This window comes from Prosopis cineraria, unplaced genomic scaffold (genome assembly GCF_029017545.1).
Source record: "Prosopis cineraria cultivar Desert tree isolate PC_DT_omini unplaced genomic scaffold, ASM2901754v1 PC11, whole genome shotgun sequence".
NCBI classification, from domain to species: Eukaryota; Viridiplantae; Streptophyta; class Magnoliopsida; order Fabales; family Fabaceae; genus Prosopis; species Prosopis cineraria.
In genome coordinates, this window is record NW_026555342.1 from 40,485,813 (window position 1) to 40,510,569 (window position 24,757).

The 24,757-nt window shown below is 38.3% G+C and overlaps 1 pseudogene; it reads left to right on the plus strand.

Annotated features, from left to right (window-relative positions):
* The first annotated feature begins 587 nt into the window (after positions 1–587).
* LOC129287258 (probable disease resistance protein At5g66900) lies at positions 588–22,326 on the plus strand (annotated as a pseudogene).
* The last annotated feature ends 2,431 nt before the right edge of the window (positions 22,327–24,757 follow it).

The following is a 24,757-nucleotide window of genomic DNA, read 5'->3' on the forward strand; positions in this document are numbered from 1 at the left end:
GAGATGGGGTTGTTAAATTTTATCGTAGATGGGGCATGTCAAGGAGAAGGAGACGTTGCTGCATGTGGTGGAGTGGCACGTAACCACTTGGGTGAACTAATAGCTGGGTTTTCCTGCTATATCGGGTATGGCAGCAGCCTATGTGCAGAGCTCTTGGGGGATTCTTTGGGGTCTCAAGCGAGCATGGGACCTTGGGTGGAGGAAAGTGGTGATTGAAACTGACTGTAGTGAAGCATTGGAAGTGGCCCAGAACGTGGTTGCTAATAACCATCCTGATCGAGAGCTGGTTGAAGAGATTCAGCGCTTGCTGCATTGTGAATGGAACGCAGAGATTATATGGTGTAGCTGAGATGCAAACATGGTTGCAGATATCCTCGCAAAGGAAGTACTGACGTGAACTGATCCTGTTTTCTTTTCTATTCCTATGGACTTGTATCAAGGAGGTTCTTGCCTCAGACTTGAGGACGTAATGTCCTAATGCTTTGATTCTCAACGGAAAAAAAAAACAAAGAAAGAAATTTCGTCCACAACAAATTAAGAACCAAGAGGCATGTTATTGTTACCTTCGAGACTTCAAATGTTCCTTGATGCAAAATATCTGCTTGGTTTTATCAGGTAAATTCAGAGACCATATCTTTTTAGTGACCTTCTCAAAAAACACCCAACTTTAAGGTCATTGTGGAGGCGCTGCTTCAAACCTGTGAAAGTTGGGTTCCCAAGGTTCATAGCGACAAAGAAGCTGTTAAACTGTTGGGACCTCGTTTTAGTAAAATAGAAAGACCAATATTGTTGGTGTTGGATGACGTTTGGCCTGGCTCAGAATCCCTTGTTCAGAACTTCAAGTTTCAGATTCCCGATTATAAAATTTTGATCACTGCAAGGGTTACAATTCCAAGTGTAAACCCTCAAATCCACTTGGGACCGCTTCGTGATGAAGACGCACTAACCCTTTTCCGTCACTTAGCTCTCGTAAAAGACAACAGCTCATGCAATCCCGATGAAAATCTTGTCCAAGAGGTGCCCCCCCCTTTCTTCTTTTCACTTTCGATTCGTGGAAGTTATCTTTCCCTCTTTCTACGTTTGATAAATATTATGCTGAATTTTAGAAGTTGGCAAGATCAGCGATAATTTGACATAACTCATAACCTATATCATCATTTTCTCGGACCTTATTCGTTTGCGATGAAATGTAGGTTGTGAAAAGTTGTAAAGGTCTACCTTTGGCCATTAAAGTAATCGCTGATCACCGCGTCAGCAACCGTATGAGGCGTGGCAAAAGATGATACAGGAATGGTCGCAAGGTCATTCTATTATTGATTCTAATACAAGTTTGCTTAACTTTCTCCAAAGAAGCTTGGATGTTTTGGAAGATGAGCCCATCATCAGGGAGTTTTTGATGGACCTAGGGTTATTTCCGGAAGACCAAAAAATTCCCATCATGGCTCTCATTGATACGTGGGCAGAACTTTATAAAATAGATGATGACAGGAAAAAAGCGATGACCATAATCAATAAATTAGTCTTCCTGAATCTGGCAAATCTCCTTGTTACGAGGTACATTAACTAATCTTTTTCCCATGGTCTCTTAATGTGTAATTGCTATATGTAGTTGAAGATGTTGGGATTTGAGGGTGGAGGAAGAGTTGTAGATAAACTTTCATTACTCACTCAACTTGCACTCAAATACTAATAACTTTTCTCATAATTTTCCTCTACTCTTTCTCTCTCTTACTTCATTTCGCGCTACACTTACACAGGCACACACTTTCTTGTCTCTTCTCTCACCTTGTGTCACTTCACTCTTTATTTACTCATAAGCGGCCAATTTTGTCTTGTGACTTTAAACATTCTTGATTCTTGACTTCTGTATCTTCACAGATCTTTGTGATGGTGAAGATTGGTCTTGCTCTCCATCTTCGTCTTTATATTTTTTCTTAATTGAACTTTTAACATTCTCTTCCTTGACTTCATCTGCTGCTTCTGTGATGCAAAATGCTGTTGTTTCTTTTCCATTGAAATCTTCTGTCTCCATCTATTTTTCAATGGCACATATGATGCTTCGAAATCCCATTCTTCCTCACTGTCATTTTTATTGGTGATGACAACATTTCCTTCAGCCCTTCTATGCCAGCAGTCTCATGTGAAGAGGCCAACCTTCCCGCAATTATAACACTGACCTTTCTTTCAATGATTTGTTTTTCGTCAAGCCTGTCTCAATCTTTGTAACCTTGACGTGAGCTTCTATTGTGACATCCTCTATACCAATTGCTTTGTTGCCTTCTATCATTTCCTTGCTTCTTTGAGTTTGAATTCTCTTGTTGATGTCTCTTTATACAAAAGAGAGCCTTTCCCTTGTCTTTCAAAGAAACTTTGGACATTTGTGTATTCAAAGCTTCTTGATTGGCTAAGATACCTTCCAACTCGGCTAAGGTTGGTTCCTTAAACCAACATTTTGTTGCCGTGACTAGGCTGTGATATTTTGGATTTAACCCATAATCTCTGCATTTGTGTGTCGTAATGGGGTTCCTTGAATCTAACTTTCAAATCTCATTGCAAATAGATTTAATTTTTGAAAAGCAGTCACTTGCTCGCATATCATTCTATCAAATTGAGGCAAGCTCATTCTCAAATAACTGCAACTTTGCATCATTTGCTCTTTCAAATAGCAAGGCTAATGTATCCCATGCTTCCTTCAACGTCTTTGCTTCTTTGACATATCTAATGAATTGTGGCTCAACAATAACAGCCAATATGTAAAGAGCTTTCTTAGCCCTTACTTGCCAAAGATTTGTCGGGGGGTGTAGCGTCATCTCTGTTGATGAGATCCTAAAGATTCTGACTTCCGAGATAGAACTCGACTATTGTACTCCACACTTGATAATTCTCATTGTTTAGTTTCTCCACTGAACAAGCATTCGACATCATGTCTGCCATGGCGATTTGGTTGTGCCTAACCACTAAAGTCTTCTGCTTGAATACTCAAACTCTATCAGCTACTCTCAAGCAGCCCAACTACACCTCAATAGCTCCGGCTCTAGTGCCAAATGTTGGGATTTGAGGATGGAGAAAGAGAGGGACTTAAATGAAAATAAACTTTTATTACTCACTCAAATTACAATACACTCAAACACTCATAACTTATCTCGTAATTTTCCCTTACTCTGTCTCTCTCTTGCCTCACTTCTACACTCTTACAAATGCTACACTCACACACACTTTCTTTTCTCTTCTCTCACCTTGTGTCACTTCACTCTTTCTTTCTTTCTTCTCTCCACACTGATAAGATTCCTGATAAGATTCTTGTAAAGACTTATTCGAGAAGAAAGCAATAAAAGATAAATTAAATCTGATTTTATTATATTTTTAAATATTATTTAGGAAATTTAATTTATTATGAGATTTCATTTAGATATTTAGTTTTTATCTAGATTTAGATTTTATTCATTTAGATCTTATATTTAGATTTTATCTTGTCTTTCATTATCTAGTTATCTATTATCTAGTTATATAGCTTTCATTTGTATTTACCATTATAAATATGACTAGCAACTCAAAAGCTAGCATATCATCATCAATAAAATAATTTTTTTAAACCCTTTGAAGATTCTCCTAAGCGTGGCTATTGAGAGAAGCATAAAATGAGATTCTTGTTTTATATCATCTCAATAGATTTATCTCGTTTGTTTTCTTTTATTATTTTGAGCACCTATCAATTTGGCATCAGAGCCTAGTTAACCATGGTTACCACATGCACTAGCAATGAATCTATCAGGCCCCTTGCCAACGCATCCAACAACACACTTTCAGACACCAAAAATCCAGAAAATTCCAGCCAGACTACACCAGATCATTTGGCTACTATTGCAGCATGACTTGAGAAGCTTGATTTGCTTCACAAAAAAGTAAAGGCACTAGAAGCCTTGGCCATACGCAAAAATCGAAGAACACAGGATGACCAAAGAAGATGAATTAACTAGGAAGACGAAAGCGAAGAAGAACTAGACTTTTACTATCAAAGGGGTCCTCATCCACCTCAACCAAAAAGTGAATTTCCCAAATTCAATGGAGGAGACCCTCAAGGATGGATTCTCAAGAGAAATACTTTTAGTACTACCATAATCCAGAAGAATCAAAGGTCGACATAGCCTCAATGTCTTTAGAAGGAGACGCACTAGATTTATTTTCATGGATAAACTATAAACGTACCTTGCTATACTGGGAAGAATTGGTGACTGTACTACTAGAAAATTATTGTCCACCTGAATACCAAAATCCCAATGAACATCTCTGCAGCATCAAACAAGTCGGCTCCATGCAAGAATACTGCCAAGAGTTCGCCAAATGATCGGCTAGAGTCAAAAATTGGCCAGAGCACTACCTCCTCAGTGTTTTCCTAAGTGGCTTGAAGATTGAATTGCATTCTGATGTGCACATACACAAACTAGGGAGTGTCTATCATGCAATGAGTATGGCCCTAGAATTTGAAGGGAAGATGAGTACTCATGGGTCAAAACCCAACCCAGTTCAGAATTTGACCTGGTTCACTAATCATCCATCATCTTTTGCACGTGACCCAAACCAGAGGCAGCAAAATGAATACTCGAACACGTCTTCTAATGCATACAAGTCCTAGGCATCTTTGGCTTTGTCTTCTTCGCTCAAACCAATGAGCTTGAATTCGGCCAGACCATATTCCATGGGAGCCGAGCACTAAAGAAGGAAGGAGAAGGGTCTTTGTTTCCATTGTGGTGAAGTTTTCTGTCCTGGGCATCATTGTAAAGGGTCTTTTGCATTACTGGAGATTATGGATGAAGGAGAGGAAATCATGCCTCATCTAGAAGATGTTGAGAATAATTAAGCAGAGCCTTAGGATGTAGAAATCTCACTTAACGCAATTTTAGGTGGCAATTTAGGATCAGCAATGAAATTGCGTGGCACGCTTTGCTCTCAAGAAGTATTATTATTAGTGGACAATGGGTCCACGCAAAATTTTACATATGATGCATTAGTACAGGAACTTCATCTCCCTACCCAGACTCTTTCCACCTTCGAAGTTCAAATCGGTAACAATAGTATTGTGCACCGCAACCAAATTTGTAGAAATGTAGAAGTGGGATTGACAGGATTAACCATTAAGGAAGATTTTTACCCCTTCACTTTGGGAGGGGCTAATTTAGTTCTTAGAATTAAGTGGCTAGCATCTCTTAATATAGTGCAAGCCAACTGGAATAAACTCTTTATGATTTTTTGGTTGAATGGCAAGAGATATAAGCTTTAAGGGGTACCTAATGACACTAGAGGTTCTCAGTTTAATTCAATGCAACAACTAGCTGCTTCTGCTAACTCTATCCCATTCTGAGATTTCACACCATAGCCGTTGTTTAAGGAATTCACTTGTTTTTGAAGAACCTACTAGTATACCTCCATTTAGAAACCATGCGCACACTATTCCTTTGTTACCAGGGGTTAATCCTCCTAATCTACGACTGTATAGGTAGCCACACTATCAAAAAATAGAAATTGAAAAACAAATAGAAGAATTGCTAGCAAAGGGGTTTATCCAACCTAGTTCTAGTCCATTTGCTTGTCCAGTCCTATTAAACTAAATAGCATTACCATCTCAGATAAGTATCCAATCCCTAACATTGATGAGTTATTAGATGAATTACATGGGGCCGTCTATTTTTCAAAACTTGATCTTCATTCCGGCCACCACCAAATTAAGATGTTACCTGAAAATATCCACAAAACTGCATTTTGCACTCATTTCGGGTACCATGAATTCACAAATATACCTTTTGGCTTAACTAACGCTCCAGCTACTTTCCAAGTTGCCATGAATGACTTGTTTCGTCCCTATTTGAGGAAATTCGTATTGGTATTTTTTGATGATATTCTGGTGTATAGCCCCTCCTTTTAACAACATCAAGATCACTTACGCGTAGTTCTGAAGGCCTTGCAAGAAAATATGTTTTGTGTCAACTTAAAAAAATGCTTTATTGGGATGCCATGAGTTCCATTTTTAGGGCATAAAATTTCTGCCCAAGGAGTGGAAGTTGAGGCTGAAAAGGTGGAGGCTGTACAAGAATGGCCTGTTCCTAAAAACATGTAGGAGCTGCATGGTTTCCTTGGCCTTGTAGGGTATTATCGGCGTTTTGTAAAGAACTTTGGGATCATTGCTTGCCCGCTTACTGAATTAACTAAGAAGGATGCTTTCCTATGGTCTGAACAAGCCCAGAAGGCCTTTAATCACCTTGAACTCTCATTGATAATGGCCCCAGTCTTATAGCCACCCGCTTTCGAGGAAGAATTTACAATTGAATGTGACGCATCAATGGAAGGAATTGGAGCTATCCTTATGCAAAACAACCATCCTATTGCCTACTTCAGCAAAGGTTTCTCTGTCTCTAACCATTACAAATCAGCTTATGATCATGAACTCCTAGCATTAGTTCTTACAGTACAAAAATGGTGCCATTACCTTCTTGGGAGACATTTCTTCATACAAGCAGATCATGCTAGCCTTTAATATCTACTACAACAACGCATCACCACTAATACTCAACAACAATTGATCATAAAGCTTTTACCATTTAATTTCACTATTATCCACAAGGCAAGTATGGAAAATAAAGGAGTGGATGCCTTGTCAAGGCGACCCCAACATGCAGACTTCTTCCACATGGCAGTGCCACTCGCGTTTGAATTGCAAGATCTATTGATGTGTAAATAGATAATTAAAGGATAATTGGATAATTCATTCAGCTACGATTAGTTACCGTTAGACCGTTAGTCTATCCTAGGGAGTCCTATAAAAACAGACTCTGTAATTCATCCATATGTTTTCTCTTTGAATAATAAGTCTTGAGTACTATTTAAAAATCCTCTCTTCTTTTATCTCTCTTGTCTCTTCCTATCCTTCTCTATTCTCTATTCTTCTTTGTTCCTCCTATCCTACACATCAGTGGTATCAGAGCTGGCAGTTCTCGGCCTGTATGCCTAAAACAAGAGCACAAAGATTGCAACCTACCATGGCAGACAACAGTGAAGACCGACTTCGCGCACTGGAAGACGCCTTTGCCAGATTGGCTAATCTGCCAAGTGACGTCCAAGCTCTCACCAACCAAGTCGCTCAGATAGTACGTGATCGTACTGATACATCCGATGAAGGAAGGGCCAGTCATAACCAGCGCAGAGGACGACCCAGAATGGAAACCCAGGAGTATCAGCCTCGCATGCGTTTTACAAAAATGGAGTTTCCCAGATTTCAAAGAAGTGATATCTTGGGATGGATCTTGAAGTGTGAGTTCTATTTTCAAAAAAGATAACACACCTGTAGACTGGAAGGTGCTTATGGCAAGTCTGCACCTTGATGAGAAGGCATGGCAATGGCATCAAGGACTTACAGCATCAGATGTAAGTGGTCGATAGACATGGGAAGAATATGTGGAAGAATTGAAGCAGAGGTTCGGACCCACCTATGAGGCTCCCATGGAAGATCTCATGAAGCTTCGACAAACCGATTCCCTTGAAGAATTCGATGATGAGTTTGACACCATAGCCTGCAAGATCAGACTTTCAGAAGAGTATCTCGTTCAAACGTATACCGCGGTCTTGGGGGAAGAATTTGCAGCCCAAGTGCGGATGTTCAAGCCAAGAACATTACGAGAAGCGAGAAATATAGCACGTACTCATGAGGTAAATCGCCAGAAAGCACAGACGAAGACGCGTGGCACTGAGTCGAGACAACGTTTGTTTCAGTGGGGTCGAAACTCAGAGTCGAGACTGCAAGGGGGTGTCTTGGATACTTATCCAAGCGAACCGAAGGGAACGACTAGGTGGAGAGAGGCAAAGACTCCATCTGGCAGCAGTGGGTCTTCATTTAGTAAGGGTAAAACGGTCCAGTCTTCTAATTCTCTTTCTTTCGCACCCAAGACAGCTTCTTTTGCTTCTGTTTCTTCACACGCAGGGGCTGGGTCTTCAAGAATAAATACGAGCAACACAAGAACGCTGACCCCAGAAGAAGTAAGGGAATTACGGGCAAAAAACTTATGTTTCTATTGTCGGCAACCTTTTTCCAAAGATCATATCTGCTCGCAAACTCAAAAAATGCAATTGCAACTCATTGAATTGGAAGAGGAGGGGCCCAAGGAAGCTGATGAAGACATGAATCCAGACATGGAAACACCAGAAAAATTCGAATACATTCCAGAACACTCTGAATGTTTGCAAATTTCACTACATGCAATATAGGGAAGTGTGGGACCCTCGGCTATGAGAATTACAGGATATGTGGGTAGAAGACAAGTACAAATTCTCATAGATAATGGAGCTTCTCATGCCTACATGGACTGTGACTTGGCTAGGAAGCTTGGGTGGAAGGGTGATTTTGGCCCGATGGCAAAAGTGGAAGTGGCCGGGGGTGGAAAATTGAAAGTATATGGGATATTAAAGGGGGTGAAGTGGAAGATGCAGGGCGAAGAGTTCGTAGGGGACTTTCAAATAATGGAAGTCAAGACCTATGACATGGTTCTAGGGTTATCTTGGCTTAAAACCATCCATCAGGCTCATTGGGATTATGACAAAATGTCCATGACATTCTGGTATAATGGGAAAGTGTGTAAATTACAGTCTCAAGTAGCTGTAGGGTGTAAAATTGTTGATTTTAAAAAGATTGAAAATGAATTAGAAGCTGAAGGTCAGATGTTTATGCTGCAATTAGTGGAAAAGGAGGATGAAGAACGGTATTACTTTCAGTTGCAGGGGGAGAAGGGTTCTGAAAAATCGGTACAAGGCGTGTTGATGGAATTTTCAGATGTATTCAAGGAGCCTAAATCTCTTCCCCCTTTGAGAGAGGGCCACAACCATCCTATTATTCTGCAAGAAGGTTCTGACCCAGTCAATTTAAGACCTTGCCGATATCCAGCAGCTCAAAAGAATGCTATTGAAGATATGGTGAAGGAGCTGTTACAATCTCAAATCATTCAAGAAAGTAGCTCACCATTTTCTTCACCAATTGTGTTGGTGAAAAAGAAGGATGGATCATGGCGCATGTGCATTGATTATCGAGAGCTGAATAAGAGGACGATCAAGAATAAATACCGTATTCCGCTGGTGGAAGAGCTTTTGGACGAATTAAGGGCTGCTAAATGGTTCACTAAGCTGGATCTAAGAGCGGGTTATCATCAAATTCGAATGGAGCCTGCAGACATCTATAAAACAGCCTTTCGTACTCATTCGGGTCACTATGAATGGTTAGTGATGCCTTTTGGGCTCACTAATGCACCTGCAACTTTTCAGGGGGCCATGAATAGTATATTCAAGGAGTATTTACGAAAATTTGTCTTAGTTTTCTTTGATGATATTCTGATTTATAGTCCCTGTTTAGAATCTCACACACGACACTTGCAGGTAGTTCTGGAAATACTAAGGAAAAATTGTTTTTTTGTAAAGGAAAGCAAGTGTACGTTTGCTGCAACACAAGTAGAATATTTGGGACACATTATAAGTGGAGGAGTTGTCTCAACAGACCCCAAGAAGATCAAGGCAGTCATGGATTGGTCTGAACCAACCACAGTAAAACAACTGAGATCATTTTTGGGACTTGCAGGTTATTATAGAAGGTTTATTAGGGGTTATGGTTCCTTAACTAAGACCCTAACTGAACTACTAAAGAAGAATAACTTTCAGTGGTCAGAAGTGGCTGCTGCTACATTCCGAAAGTTGAAAGAAACACTGGTGGCAGCCCCTGTTCTTGCTCTTCCAGATTTTTCGCAAGTGTTTGTGGTTGAAACTGATGCTTGTAGTTCAGGCATTGGTGCTGTTCTGATGCAAAGGTGTCAACCTATTGCATTTTTCAGCAAGGCTTTGGCTCCTAGACATCTGAATCTCTCTATCTATGAGAAGGAGTTGTTAGGGGTAGTACAAGCTGTGGAACATTGGCATCAATATCTGGAAGGAAGGCAGTTTATTATTAGAACTGATCAGCAAAGTCTTAAATACTTGTTAGATCAGAAGCTTAAAACTGCATTTCAAATGTATTGGGTGACCAAGCTTATGGGATATGATTATGAGATCCATTATAGAAGGGGCAACGACAATAAGGCAGCTGATGCTCTTTCAAGGATGCCAAAAGATGAATTTTTCCAAGTATCGCTGCAGACCTGTTCAGAATTCCTTTTTCTGGAAATCCAAAAAAGCTGGGATGAGGATGTTGATTTGAGGGCTTTAAAAGCTCATTTGCAACAAAAGGGAGGTGTAGAAGGTAATTATTCTTGGGATGGTCAGCATTTAAGAAGGAATGGCAGATTAGTGGTGGGCAATATTCCTAGCGTAAGGCAGAAAATACTAGAATGGCTTCATGCAAGTTCACAGGGAGGACATTCAGGGGTACAAGCTACCTATCGAAGAGTCAAAAGGTTGTTCTGGTGGCAAAAATTATTTGATGACATCAAGGAATTTGTAAGGCACTGTGATACATGTGCAAGATGTAAGGCTGAATCAGTAGCTTATCCCGGGTTGCTACAGCCTTTACCTATTCCCAGTCGAGTTTGGGAGAGTGTGACCATAGATTTTATAAAAGGGTTGCCCAAATCAAATGGGAAAGATACGATTTGGGTAATCATTGATCGTTTTAGTAAATAAGCACACTTTCTGTCCTTATCTCATCCTTTCACAGCATCTACATTGGCACAGCAATTTTTAGACCATGTGTACAAATTGCATGGGTCACCGGTTGAAATTATTTGTGATAGAGATCCCCTCTTTATTAGTAATTTTTGGAGGGAATTTTTGAAGGTTTTGGCAGTGGAGCAGAAACTGACCTCCTCATATCACCCACAAACGGATGGGCAGTCAGAGGTACTTAATCGTTGTTTGGAAAATTATCTAAGGTGTATGTGCTGGGAAAGACCTAAGGAGTGGCATAAATGGCTTTCTTTAGTAGAGTGGTGGTATAACACATCCCATCACACTTCCACAAAAACTACTCCTTATGAACTGTTGTATGGACAGGTTCCTCCTGTGCATATTCCATATTTGCCTAGAGATGTGGTAGTAGAAGCTGTTGACAGAACTTTTTCAGCAAGAGAAGAGACTATAGCAATGGTAAAATATCATCTCAATAGGGCTGTGAATAGAATGAAACAGAAGGCAGATTTGCATAGAAGTGATAAAGAGTTTGAGATAGGACAATGGGTATTTCTGAAGTTACAGCCTTATCGTCAGATTTCTACAGCCTCAAGAAGCTCTCAGAAATTAGCCCCGAGATATTTTGGGCCTTATAGAATCTGTAAAAAGATAGGACCAGTAGCATATAAACTGGAATTACCTCCAGAATCAGGGGTTCACTCCACTTTTCATGTCTCATTGCTCAAATTATGCCCTGATCCTTCAGTAAAGCAGCGGCATCCCCCTATTGATTGGCCAGAATCTCCTTCAGATTTAATTCCAAAAAAAATATTGAACGAACGGAGGGGTAGAAGAAAAGGCAGGATTATCACGGAAGTTCTTGTGAAATGGAAGAACCTTCCAGATGAAGAGGCTAGCTGGATTTCTTTGTTTCAGTTACAGAAACAGCACCCTAGCTTTGTTATTTCTAACCCTTGAGGTCAAGGGTTCTTGAAGGGGGGGTATTGATGTGTAAACAGATAATTAAAGGATAATTGGATAATTCATTCAGCTACGGTTAGTTACCGTTAGACCATTAGTCTATCCTAGGGAGTCCTATAAAAACAGACTCTGTAATTCATCCATATGTTTTCTCTTTGAATAATAAGTTTTGAGTACTATTCAAAAATCCTCTCTTCTCTTATCTCTCTTGTCTCTTCCTATCCTTCTCTATTCTCTATTCTTCTTTGTTCCTCCTATCCTACACATCATCTATCCTCTGAGCTGGCATTAGATACCTTCACCAGTGAGATAATGCTGGATTTGCATAGGGACCCATCTTCTCAACCAAAATTCCACTTGGTTGACCAAAAGCTCTTCTATGACAACCTTATAGTCATTCCTTACACATCACAGTTGAGACCCAAATTACTAGTGGAGGCTCACTCATCGGCTATTAGGGGACATGGTGGTTTTCTTAAAACCTTTAAATGGCTTGCAAAGCACTTTTATTGGCCTTCCATGAAGTCAAATATGAAAGCATATGTACGGCATTGTGCCACTTGTCAGCAAAATAAGTATCAAACATTGGCACCAGCAGGTCTTCTTCAACCCTTACTAGTACCCTCCCAAATTTAGGAAGACATCTCACTTGATTTCATCATCGGCCTCCTAAACTCGAGCGGTTTCGAGGTTATATTGGTAGTAGTGGATCGTTTAAGCAAATATGCCCACTTTATTGCCCTGGCACATCCCTACACTGTAAAGAAGGTAGCAGCAGTCTTTTGTGAAGAAATCATCCGTCTACATGGGGTGCCTCGCTTAATTGTCTCTGATAGGGACCCTATTTTCATGAGCTCCTTTTGGCAAGAATTATTCTGGCTAAGTCAGACTAAGTTAAAGATGAGCACTGCCTATCATCCCCAAACAAACGATCAAACAGAGGTGGTTAACTGAGGCCTCGAAGCTTATCTTTGATGTTTTGCACATGAACAACTGCGTCTATGGCACAAGTTCCTGTGTTGGGCAGAATACTCATATAATATGGGTCATCATGCATCCGCCAAATCTTACTCCCTTCAAATTGGTGTACGGTAAAGATCCACCTCCCCTCCTTCCGTATGTGAAAGGTGAAACTCAAATAGATGAATTAGAAGATCAATTGGAAACTAGGGATGCAATGCTCAAACCCCTAAAAGATGATTTGCGTAAAGCTCAAGACAAGATGAAGGCTTATGCAAACAAGCATAGGAGGGAAGTCAAGTATGCTGTGGGTGATGTTGTTTGGCTACGGGTCCAGCCCTTTCACCAACAATCTCTCACCAAGAGGAAATTCGAGAAATTGTCCCCTCGTTTCTTTGGCCCTTATAAGATTCTTAGGCAGATTGGCAAGGTAGCTTATGAATTGGAACTTCCTTCAGATGCTTGACTTCACCTTATTTTCCATACATCTCTCTTACGTCTTGCTTATGGGATGGTTCCACCGGCTTCTCCAGCATCCTTACCACTTACTGCAGATTTTGAGTTCCATGTGGTACCAGATCAAGTCTTAGCTTGTAACACTTGCCCCGAGTATTATCCAAAAATCACACAATTCAAATATACTAAGTGTGGTTAAGGAATTAATCCTAAAACCAACTTAGGAAACAAACCATTTAAAGCCTTTAACTGCCTGTAATCGATACACAATCTTAAACTACCATCCTTCTTCTTCATAAATAAGACAGGAGATCCCCAAGGAGAAACACTAGGTCTAATAAATCCCTTATCTAACAGCTCCTCAAGTTGCTTCTTCAACTCAGCTAACTCTGAAGGAGCCATTCTATAGGGAGCCTTTGAAATTGGCTGAGTCCCCGGTACCAGGTCAATCGAGAATTCAACCTCACGTTCTGGAGGTAATCCTGATACATCCTCAGAAAACACCTCTGAGAACTCCCTAACAACCTCAATTTCATCCACTATACCTGTCTCAGACCCTTGGGTAGCGAGCACTACCATGTAAGCCTCACAACCCTGCTCAATCAACCTTTCAACTTGCAAAGAAGAAAGAAAACAAGAATGACCAGGGTATTCCTTGATCACCTCCAGTACTTCTACCAAAGTCACTGTCTTAGCCACACAATCTAAGACAGCACCATAAGCTGTCAACCAATCCATACCAATAATTAAATCAATCCCTTGCATAGGTAATTTGATCATATTCACCCAAGTCGATCGCCCATTAAAAGTCATCTTAGTCCTACAGACCATTCTGGATCGACCAACCAAACCAGAAGTAGAGGAAACTTCTATATCATGGGGCAACTGGTCAACAGGCATAGCCATTCTATCTAAGCGCTCGGCAGAAATAAAAGACTGCGTCGCACCACAATCAAACAAAGCTTTTAAATCGAGGCCACAGATAGAAACCATACCAGTGATTAGATTCGATGACTTCCTAGCCTCCTCTTGAGATACTGTATACACTTTACCAGGAACACGTTCCTCCGGTCCGAGCTCTCATGTAAATCAGGGCAGTCACGGATCAAATGGCCTAACTTTCCACACTTGTAGCAAGCAAAGCAGCGACCAAAATGAACCCTACCACATCTATTGCAAGGTGACCTCGCTGTGCTTAGAATTGGGGCTTGACTGGTCTGTGAAGAACGTGCTGGAGCATTCCCAAAGAAACGAGAACCCCCAGATCTCATATTACCACCCCGATTACCTTGAAATCTTGAACCCCTATTTAAATTTCGATTACCAGAAGCAGAAGAAGATCCGGTTCTAAAGGAGCCACTAGAAGAAGAACCAGAGCTAAAACCCATTCTCTTGGATACACCACCAGTAGGAGCCAACCCAAAAGAAAATCGACCTCGTGTATCCCTACTCCGGCTACTCTCTGTGTCTCGGCCTCGACGAGCGGCAATCCTCAGACGATTACACATCTCATCATATGTCGCCTCGCCCAACAAAGATAGCTGCTGGCGGTATTCTGGCCTCATCTTTTCTAATAACCTCTTTGCTTTCCACTTGCTATCATTAGAAGCCTTCAAATATGTTGAGAACTTAGACAGCTGATTGAATTTTCTCATAAAAGTCTCCTCGTCTAAGTCCCCCTGCTGAAATGCATGAAACTCTGCCTCTTTCTCATCTCTGAAAGCTGGCGGAAAGTGAAAATCATAAAATCTTTCTTTAAATTCAGCCCAAGACATAGATCTTCCATCTGTGGGCTTAACAGAATCCCACCAATGCTTGGCTTCACTAACAAGCTGCATCATAGCCAAGATAACCCTCTGCTCAGATGTACACCTCACAACAGTAAATAACTGCCCCATCCGATCCAACCACTCCTCAGCTTTCCCATCAAGCATACTACCATCATATGTGGTCGGATTAGAACGAGAGAATTCCTTCCAAGATTCGGATATGTCATAATCTCGATTATTAGTAACTGGTGCATGAGCTCCCATAGTACTAGAAGATCCCTGCCCAGCACTTAGGTCAACATGCTGATCTGAACAGTATGACTTCTAAGATTTTGCTGTATATCCACCATAACTTCAAGCAGCCTAGCCATGACTGCATCCATCCCCTGTGGTGGTGGCGGAGGTGGAGGCGGAGGCGAAGGAGGTAGAGGTGGTGGTCATTCCTCATTCCTCGATCTACCCCTTCCCCTTCGAGCCATATTAGAACTGAAAGGTGTACGGCCACAAGCGTACGGACCTTTCTCCCCTCCTAAAGGAACAAACCAGAGAAAGAAAAACAATATTAGTCCAGGTTAGTGGTAGAAGGGAAAGAGCAAAAAAGTAATGTATTTAAGGTGCCAAGTAGGAAAAAGGAATCATAAACCTAAAACTAATACCAAATGTAACACTTGCCCCGAGTGTTATCCAAAAATCACACAATTCAAATATACTAAGTGTGGTTAAGGAATTAATCCTAAAACCAACTTAGGAAACAAACCATTTAAAGCCTTTAAAAAAAATTTATAGGTTCTACCTATAGCACGCGGAAGCAAGTTAGACGAAAGTGAAATAAAAAGATGCTATCATGACAGCATTAAATTGCTGTCATGACAGCCCTCCTGGGCCAACTTCCAGGAGGCACCGTTTCGTCATTCGACCTCCGATCGAAGTGATTTTAAAGCTCACACGTCACATTCAAAGGGTACTATAAGTATACCAAATTTCAAAAAGATCCAACGGTTGGATTGAAAATTAGACATGATAAAAAATTGGTTATTTTTGCTGTCATGACAGCACTTCCGGACCAACTTTCGGAGTGCACCATTTCATCATCTGATCTCCGATCGGAGTGATTCCAAAGCCCACATGTCACTTTTAAAGAATACTATTAGCATACTAAATTTTGAAAAGATCCAACGGACGGATTGAATTTTATGCAGGTTACAACATCAACACTGTAGCTGTCATGACAGCAATTTAATGCTGTCATGACAGCACCTCCAGACCAAATTCCGAAGTGCGTCGTTTCTCCGTCCGATATCCGATTGACATGATTCCAAAGCCCACACGAAGCTTATAAAAGGTTTTACTTGTGACCCAAATTTTAGAGAAATCCAACGGTCGGATTAAGATTTGGACACCCGGATGCAAAAGTGCAGCTTTTTGGTAAAAACCATTTTCAAAATTGTCCAAATCTCATCCTAATGGTCACAAACCTGTGGGAATACTTTGGACACGTCAAATAAGATTAAAAACACCTGATAGAACATTCAAATGATGGAAAACCTCTATACATCAAAATTTGACCACCCGAGTGCCATTTCCCAAAATGGGCCCTAGACCCCCAAAATGCACAAATCATACAAGAGTGGTCACAAATCAATCCAAATACCATGTATTTATATAAATACATATGCTACATTTTCACTTGGCTCAGAGCTCCTTGTGAGGCCCACGCACCCACTCTCTTTATCCAAACTGTATGTTTGCCCATAACACACCATTTGCAATGCAACCACTTTGCATTTGCTTATAAAATCACATATATATCAAAATAAAGATCTGCTTGTAATAGAAACTTGGTCTACTAAGTAAATCCATCAAAACCACACACCATAACCAAGTTTCCTAACCACAAGTCTGCAAACAGACAAAAATTCATATGCAAGCACACAATCCACACATATTCACACACACACACATTATCATGTCCTACTGGCACCCTAATCTTAAATACATTACAATATATTTGCTCAAAAGAAAGAGGTTGCAGTTCTTTACAAATCACAAGCAAACCCCTAGTTTTGCTCCTTTCCACGTCCACCACTGGATCCTTCGCCTAGACCTAGAATATTGAAAAGAAAGGGGTGAGACAACCACAGCCTCAGTAACAGTGAAATCTACATTGATTATTACAAAGTAAGCCATAATCAAATGAATGAATAATAAATTCAACATAGTATATAATTTAGCCATTTAAAATGCATGAATGCATGACCTAGGCCGATATGGCCTTTCATGACCAACAGAATGCCCCCTGGCACTCTTTAACTCGCAGGTAAACCTTATACCTACTTGTACCTCCACAGGCACAAAACATAATCTAAGGCATGATCTAATCCACCGAACCTCCTATGCCCCTTCGACGTGAATCCTAAGCAGTTAAAGCTAACTCCCTCTCAGAGCCAGCCGAACTTACTTTCCATGTGAGGGCTACCTTGGCCTAGGCACTAAACCTCACACTTCATATGTCGGATTCCCTCCCCCACTGAGAGGTGTCGAACACTCAATACACTAACCACTTTAGTGCACTAAGTCCACAATACGTAAGACAACACTGAGTACTGACAGTGTGACATAAAATATCAAAAATCCACACCTTCTCATTGGTGAACTCCCACCAAGATCATGCCTTTTACTCTTGTCTATCTTTCGTGAGTATTGACCATTCAACACTCTAAAGTAGTATAACATTTATAAATCTCGTTTCCATAAAAACATTGTTATTAAACAATCTATAATCAAAGTAGTACCCCATAACCCCTTATAAAGCACATTTAATCTTTTAAAACATGTAATGCATGATAGCTAGTAATATTTATTCAAAAATAGCTAAAACAGAGTAATAGAAAATATAAATTTTCCCTGTTACCTCAACCCTTTGGTACCAAAAGGGTTCCCCTTGTACAAAATAGGGCTCGGCTTGTTCCTTACTTCTCAATAAGTTCCACCAACAATTTTCTACAACATATAAGTGATCCACATCACTTATCATGACAAATAGCATTAATGAAGACTATAACTCATACCACACAACTTGTGTCTATGAGCCATAATCCATCCCAATAGTCCATATATTTAACCAACCATTCACATAGTATCACTTAACCACCAAAACCATTTATTAGCCATCACTAGGCTAAATTTCTAATTTATATAAAATTTTTAATCAAGTAAAAACCTTTACTTAGTGCCACCAACTTTCACCATTAGCCTTTATAATGAAAACCAAACCTTAATTTAAATCTTATTGGGCTCAAATAGTAAAATTATAATTAAATCAATAAGCTTAAACCATTGAAGAGCAAAAACCCAATTTCTCAGGATTTATTTTGTGCCCAAAACACCTCTTTTCATCCAATTATTCACTCAAAATATTAGATCACTATATAGAAACTCAAAACATCCTCCCTAGGATCCAAAGAAACAAAAGCTTACAAGAATAAAGCCTTTGAGATCAAAATCCAAAAATCTCCTCTTCTAAAAATTGAAGAAAATCAAGAGAAAGAGAAGAGGATTGAAGTAGGGAGTTTATCTATCGTATAGCCGAGCTCGCAACAGTCGCAAAGACTCCTAGATCCGAGCCTAACTCCTTCTCTTTCTCCTTTCTTCTTCCTCTCTCTCTCTCTCTCTCACGTGTTTCCTTTCTTTCCTTGTTTTCTTTTCTGCGTTTTTGGTCTATTTTTCCTCTTATAAAAGCTGATCTAAAAGTTTGGGAAAAATTACAAGAAATGGCCCAACATTTTTTATTATTGCACAAAAGCCCGGGTCAACTTTGGTAATTTTTTCCATAGTTAAAAATCAAATAAAACTAAATTTTTGCTTAGTAAAATTCAAACTCTGGACCTCTATCAAATTATTCTAAATTTTAATTTAATTATAGATATTTTCTTTTATTTTATCTTTATAAATCCAAGTCTTAAAATTTTGGGATGTTACATAGCTCATCACTAGACTCAACATAATGCACTTGAATTATTAGTGCAATGGCAAGGATGATATGTGGAAGAATCAAGTTCGGAAGACTACAACCTCTTGCGAGCTCAATTTCCCTCTTTTCAACTTGAGGACAAGTTGAGTTTTCAAAAGGGGGGTAATGATAAGATTCCTAATAAGATTGCCGTAAAGACTTATTTGAGAAGAAAACGGTAAAAGATAAATTAAATATGATTTTATTACATTTTTAAATATTGATTAGGAAATTTAATTTATTATGAGATTTCATTTAGATATTTAGTTTTTATCTAGATTTAGATTTTATTCATTTAGATCTTATATTTAGATTTTATCTTGTCTTTCATTATCTAGTTATATATTATCTAATTATCTAGATTTCATTTGTATTTACCATTATAAATATGACTAGTAACTTAAAAGCTAGCATATCATCATGAATAAAATAATTCCTTTAAGTCTTTTAGAGGTTCTCCTAAGCGTGACTATTGAAAGAAGTATAAAACAAGATTCTTGTTTTATATCATCTCAATAGATTTATCTCTTTTGTTTTCTTTTATTATTTTGAGCACCTATCACACGCCCATCAGTACATCACTAACTAATGCACATACATATTTATAGGTGAGTTATGTTGCCCAAATCACTTGTCCAGCAGTATCCAGAAATTTTACTCTTTCACCGTCATTGCATTTTTCTGACCAAGGATAGAAACACTCAAGAAACATCCGTGAGGAAGAGAAGGACCTCGAGAGAGAGGGAGAGGCGTTGATATCTAACAGAAGATAGCTGATGTAGCTTCATGTAATTGCACGAGTACTATTCTATTGAACATCAAATAGAGAACATAAGTTGAAGACTAGCATAATATCAGACAAGAGGACGCATACTTCTACCTTGTCTGGAATTTTTCCTTAGTTGGGAAGCTAATTTCTGCTCATTTACCCGGAAAATTGAAAGTGATTCAGACAAAATACTACAACAACTACTTCATCGTGCAGCATGACCTTCTAAGAGAATTTGAAATTCATCAAAGCAACCAAGAACCATTTGAACCGAGAAGATTGATGATTGGCATAAATGAAAATAATCGCCAATGGTGTCTGGAAGAGCAGCAGCAAAGCATTATTTTCCGCCTGTTGTCAATATTCCTTAAATGGCGAGCTAAACTAAAGCAGCAACCTGCTATTGCTCGCACATTGTCTATATCAACTGGTTAGTTTGATCTCTTCCTTAAAAATTTACACTTGCAGATTTAAAAGAGAATACCTATTAGAAAGTTGCAAAGTGCTCTAAATTGATGCCAATTGGGTTATTTCTGCGAAACATTCACTTTAGATTGGGGCAGCTCGCAGTTATTGGAAACTGAGGTTCTATTATTGAATGTTCGTACTAAGCAGTATTCCCTGCCGAAGCTCACTGAGAAAATGAGTAGCGTAAAGGTTCTGGCATTCACTAACAATGGTTTCCATACTTCTGAATTGGAAAACTTTGAGATACTGGGTTCTTTATTCAACCTGAAAAGAATTAGACTGGAGAAGGTTTCTGTTCCTCCCCTTGGCACCTTGAAGAGCCTGCAAGAATTATCCCTTTATATGTGTGATACAAGTCAAGCTTTTGGAAGCTCTAAGATACCAATTTCAGATTCATTGCCAATGCTAGTAGAATTGAACATTGACTATTGCAAAGATATGGTGGAAGTGCCTTCTGGTCCCTGTGATATTAAAACCCTCAAGAAGCTAAGTATTAACTGCCAGAAGTTTTTACTTTGCCGCAAGAAATTGGAAGGCTGGAGAATTTGGAAGTGCTGGGGCTGAATTCCTGTGCTGATTTAGGAGCTATACCAGATTCAATTGGTGGGCTTTCCAAGTTAAGGGTTCTTGACATCTCAATCTGCATAAGCCTAAGAAATTTACCAGAGGGCATTGGTAGCTTGCAAAGTATAGAAAAGTTGTACATGACAGGTTGCTCAAGGTGTGAATTGCCAGACTCAGTCATGAATCTTGAGCATTTAAAAAGTGTAACATGTGATAAGGAGACGGCTTTTTCATGGGAGGTTTTCAGACCATTGCTTACCAATCTAAGGATCGAAGTTCTACATGTAGATGTTAACTTAAATTGGCTTCTTGTGTCTGGCTCAATCTAATCTGTGGTTTCACCGGAAGAAAATCTGCTTGATGGTGCTGCCGGTACAACGCAGCATTTTAAGTAACTAGCATTCACTCGCCCGCACATTGCATAGGAGCGTTTCCTTCTATGTAAGACCTTTAAAGTAATCTTTTAATTTTTTTCAGAGTTGTTTTACATTATGAAAAATAACCCAATCAACTTGTGCAAAAATATTAACAATAAGTTTGTGATTTATTCAATGATCAATAAACATGACATTTACTAATTCAATAACCAACATATAAAACAACCATTAACAAATAATGTTTAGATTTTGTCCTATACATTTACTCACCAACTTATAGAACATTTTTTCCTGTTTAGATTCTAGTGTGACCAACATGTTTTTAGCATTTACTCACCGGTGCATGGCATGGAAAACTTATACTTTATAGCTATTACAATTAAAGATAATATGTTACTTTCATACTTGAAAATAATAAAATTTATAAATAGTAGTCATGTGTTAGCTTGAATCATGTTGGGTACTTGATACCCAATATTATATGATGCAATTTATACCATCATCTCATCCCCTTGCCAGCATCAAAACCACCTCTTCAACTCAATCCATAATACTGTTTATTCAAGCAAATAATTCAAATGAAACCATTACAGACTCCAAAACAGAGATATTGTTCAAAGAATTTATTTCCCATGCAATGCATGACAATGTTAAATGTAAATAATGGTCAAATACAATATAAATATTAAATTTCACTCTTTTTATTAATGAAAGGATACTATATATCATAATTAATAATAAAAACAATTTTATACGTATAGATCAAGTTTATATTGTATTCCCATTTAATATACCAAGGAGATATTTTATATATATATATAAATATAGATGAGTGTAAAGTGTGTGTACAAGAGAGAAAATGTTTGCGAGGATTATTATTGTTGTTTTGGTTGTGAGCCATTGAGGATTAAGATATGATGATGGGATTGTGCCATGAGCTGGATTTTTCTTTGATTACTTTAAATGTTGCAATCTGCACACTATTATTTCTGCAGGGTCTTTTGGAACCCCACCTTCTATGAGATTCTTCCGGGACTCTTCTTCACCGCTTCGGGGGGACTTAGGATGAAAGTACTTGCACGAAGTGGGCTGCCTTTTTAGTTCTAGGGCCTTTTGTGTGTGTCATATTCAGGAACTATGTTAAAGTTGTATCTTTTTGTGTTTTTGGGGCTGTTCTTCGTAAGATTATATCTTGTCCCCAGGTGTTGAAGATCTCTAGCTCTCCAACCCTTTCAAGAACTTTGTAAAAGTGCTGTAGATCTATGGTCCTTTGGCCTTTTGAATCTGTAATTGGTGCTTTAGCACCATATATTTTATTCTTAAATGTTATGTGTAGTTTCTATTCGGTCCTGCCTTCTCCATTCATTTTAATCAAATAGTTGCCATTTTTCTTTTATTTGTTTATACATGCTACTTATACTGTAATAATGCTGGTAAAAATTGGCACAAAGCTATTGTCCTGTTTCAATCAAATTCGGTTTTTAATTTATATTGTCGAAGTTAGTTTCTTATCTTTATTTATTTAAGGATATGGTTGTGATATGTAAGTTTGAATCTTTATACTGGATCATATACTATGTGTTAATTATAATTTACTTGGTGTATATATATAGTCTTGATGCCTTAAAAATATCTTTTATCTTTTTTATCCAACATTGATCAGTTTTACGTGATGTATTACTTACATTGCTGAAGTTTCTGATATGTTTGTTATATTGATTAGCTTTTTGGTCACTTGTCTTTCCTTCCATTTTTTGTGCTATGACTATGCCTATATTGTCATCGATTTCTGTTATATTTGTTGCAATATTTTTTATTTTTTGTCATGTTTTATTGTTGAAATCTTGGAAATGTCATCTGTATGATCTGTTACATGATTTTGTGTCTTTTTCTCTCTTCCAGTTGTAGCGTGTTATTCAGTCTCTGGCAGCCTCTTAGAGACTTATTTGGATTAGATGTGTTGTGTGGACCACGATAGTACATATAAAGCAGTCTAATTTTTATTTACACTATCATCACTGCTTTTAGATATGTCCGAATTTCTTTTAGTAATTAATTGTGGTTTAATTTTCGTATATCTTATCAATAACATGGTGATTAAGTCTAATGATAAACGTCTTCTTTATATGGTTATGTAAAAGGGGTCCAATGTGGTTTGGTTAATTAATTTTAGATTTATTATCTTGAAGATATCATCTGACTTCGTCACATCTGTATAATTTTCTAGATAACACAGCACATTTCTTCAAGCTATTGTTGGATCTGTGATGTGTGATATTTTTGTGAAAAAAATTAGAGCATGTCATGATTTGTTCTAACCTGCCACTATAGAAATATGATATTACACTTTCAATAAGTAGTTAAAGACATGAACATCAACATTCATTCATTTTTTTTATTGAAGCATAACCAACTGTGTGGTTTATTTATGTCATGTTGCTTTCTAACTTTTAAGGCTTGTATCTTTGTGAATGTATTGACCAACGGGTAGCTGTTGTGGTATCTATATTTTTTGTCCTTTGTGCTTTTTTCGGTTAGTTCAGATTTAAAACGTGGGGGTAATCTGATTTATGTTGCTCTTTTTGTTCTAATTCTGTTAGTGCATGTTTTTCGGTGATGATTGATCATCAGTCAACTGTTTTACCTTTTTCATTGTCCGCTTGGTATTTCATGATGCATGACCAGTAAATCTTTCCTTATCTTTTTTCAATAGTGTTAATATCAGACTCGTGTGTTTTCTTCTCTTCCTTTTTTTTCCTGCTGTGACCATGCCTTAGTAGACATTTGATACTATTATACTTATTGTAGTCTTTTTCTCTGTCATATTTTATTGCTGAAACCATGGAATGGTGATTTGTATGATCTGCCACACGATTTTTTCTCTGTTTTTTTCTTCGAATAGCAGCCCTATGGTACCGTCTCAGACACTTTTTTGGATCCAAAGTGTTGTGTGGACCACGATAGTGCCTATAAAACAAGTCTGATTTTTATTTAGGTAACATTGTCATCAATGCTTCTAGAATATAGTGTACCTCGTTCAGTAATTAATTGCGGTTTACATTTAGTGTACCATATAATAAACATGCTAGTTTCTTTTAATGTTTATGTAAAAGGAGCCCAGTGTGATTAGATTAATTAATTTAAGATTAAATAAGATCAAGAGATCATCTGAGATGGTCACAGTTGTGTAAGTTCCAATAGATGGTGCTGATTTATTCAAGATATTGTTGGAAAGTGTGATATTTTTGTGAAAAGATTTAGCGCGATCATGATGGTTTGTTGTAGCTGATTTTTATATCTTATTGGGTTCCTCAAATTCTGCTTCATGATTTCTAGGACATCTCAAAGGATTTTTTAGTATGAAAATAATATCTTTCCAGGGTTTTTAGCAATTTAATATTTTTATTTATTTTATCATGACTTATAGTTATCACCATGATAAATTGTAGGTATTGCGGCTATACTGATTTTTTTCTCGAAACTTTATATTTGAGTTCTATGATTTAGTGTGCTTCTCGATAAACATATCATGCTCTTTTAGCTCTATCTATATTTTGATAAATAGAAAATGATCTTATGCCATACTTCTTTGGAGCATAGATTCTGATATTGTTTTCTACAAGACTTTTCACATCTACATGGTATGTTTTAGTTATTGAAAGTGTAGCGCTTTCCCATAAACTTTACTGTTGAGTCCCATGTCTTTGTTTGCTCTTCGTAAAATTGATCATTATATTCTATTACTGGTGGAAGATCTTTATCTGTGTGGGTCCAT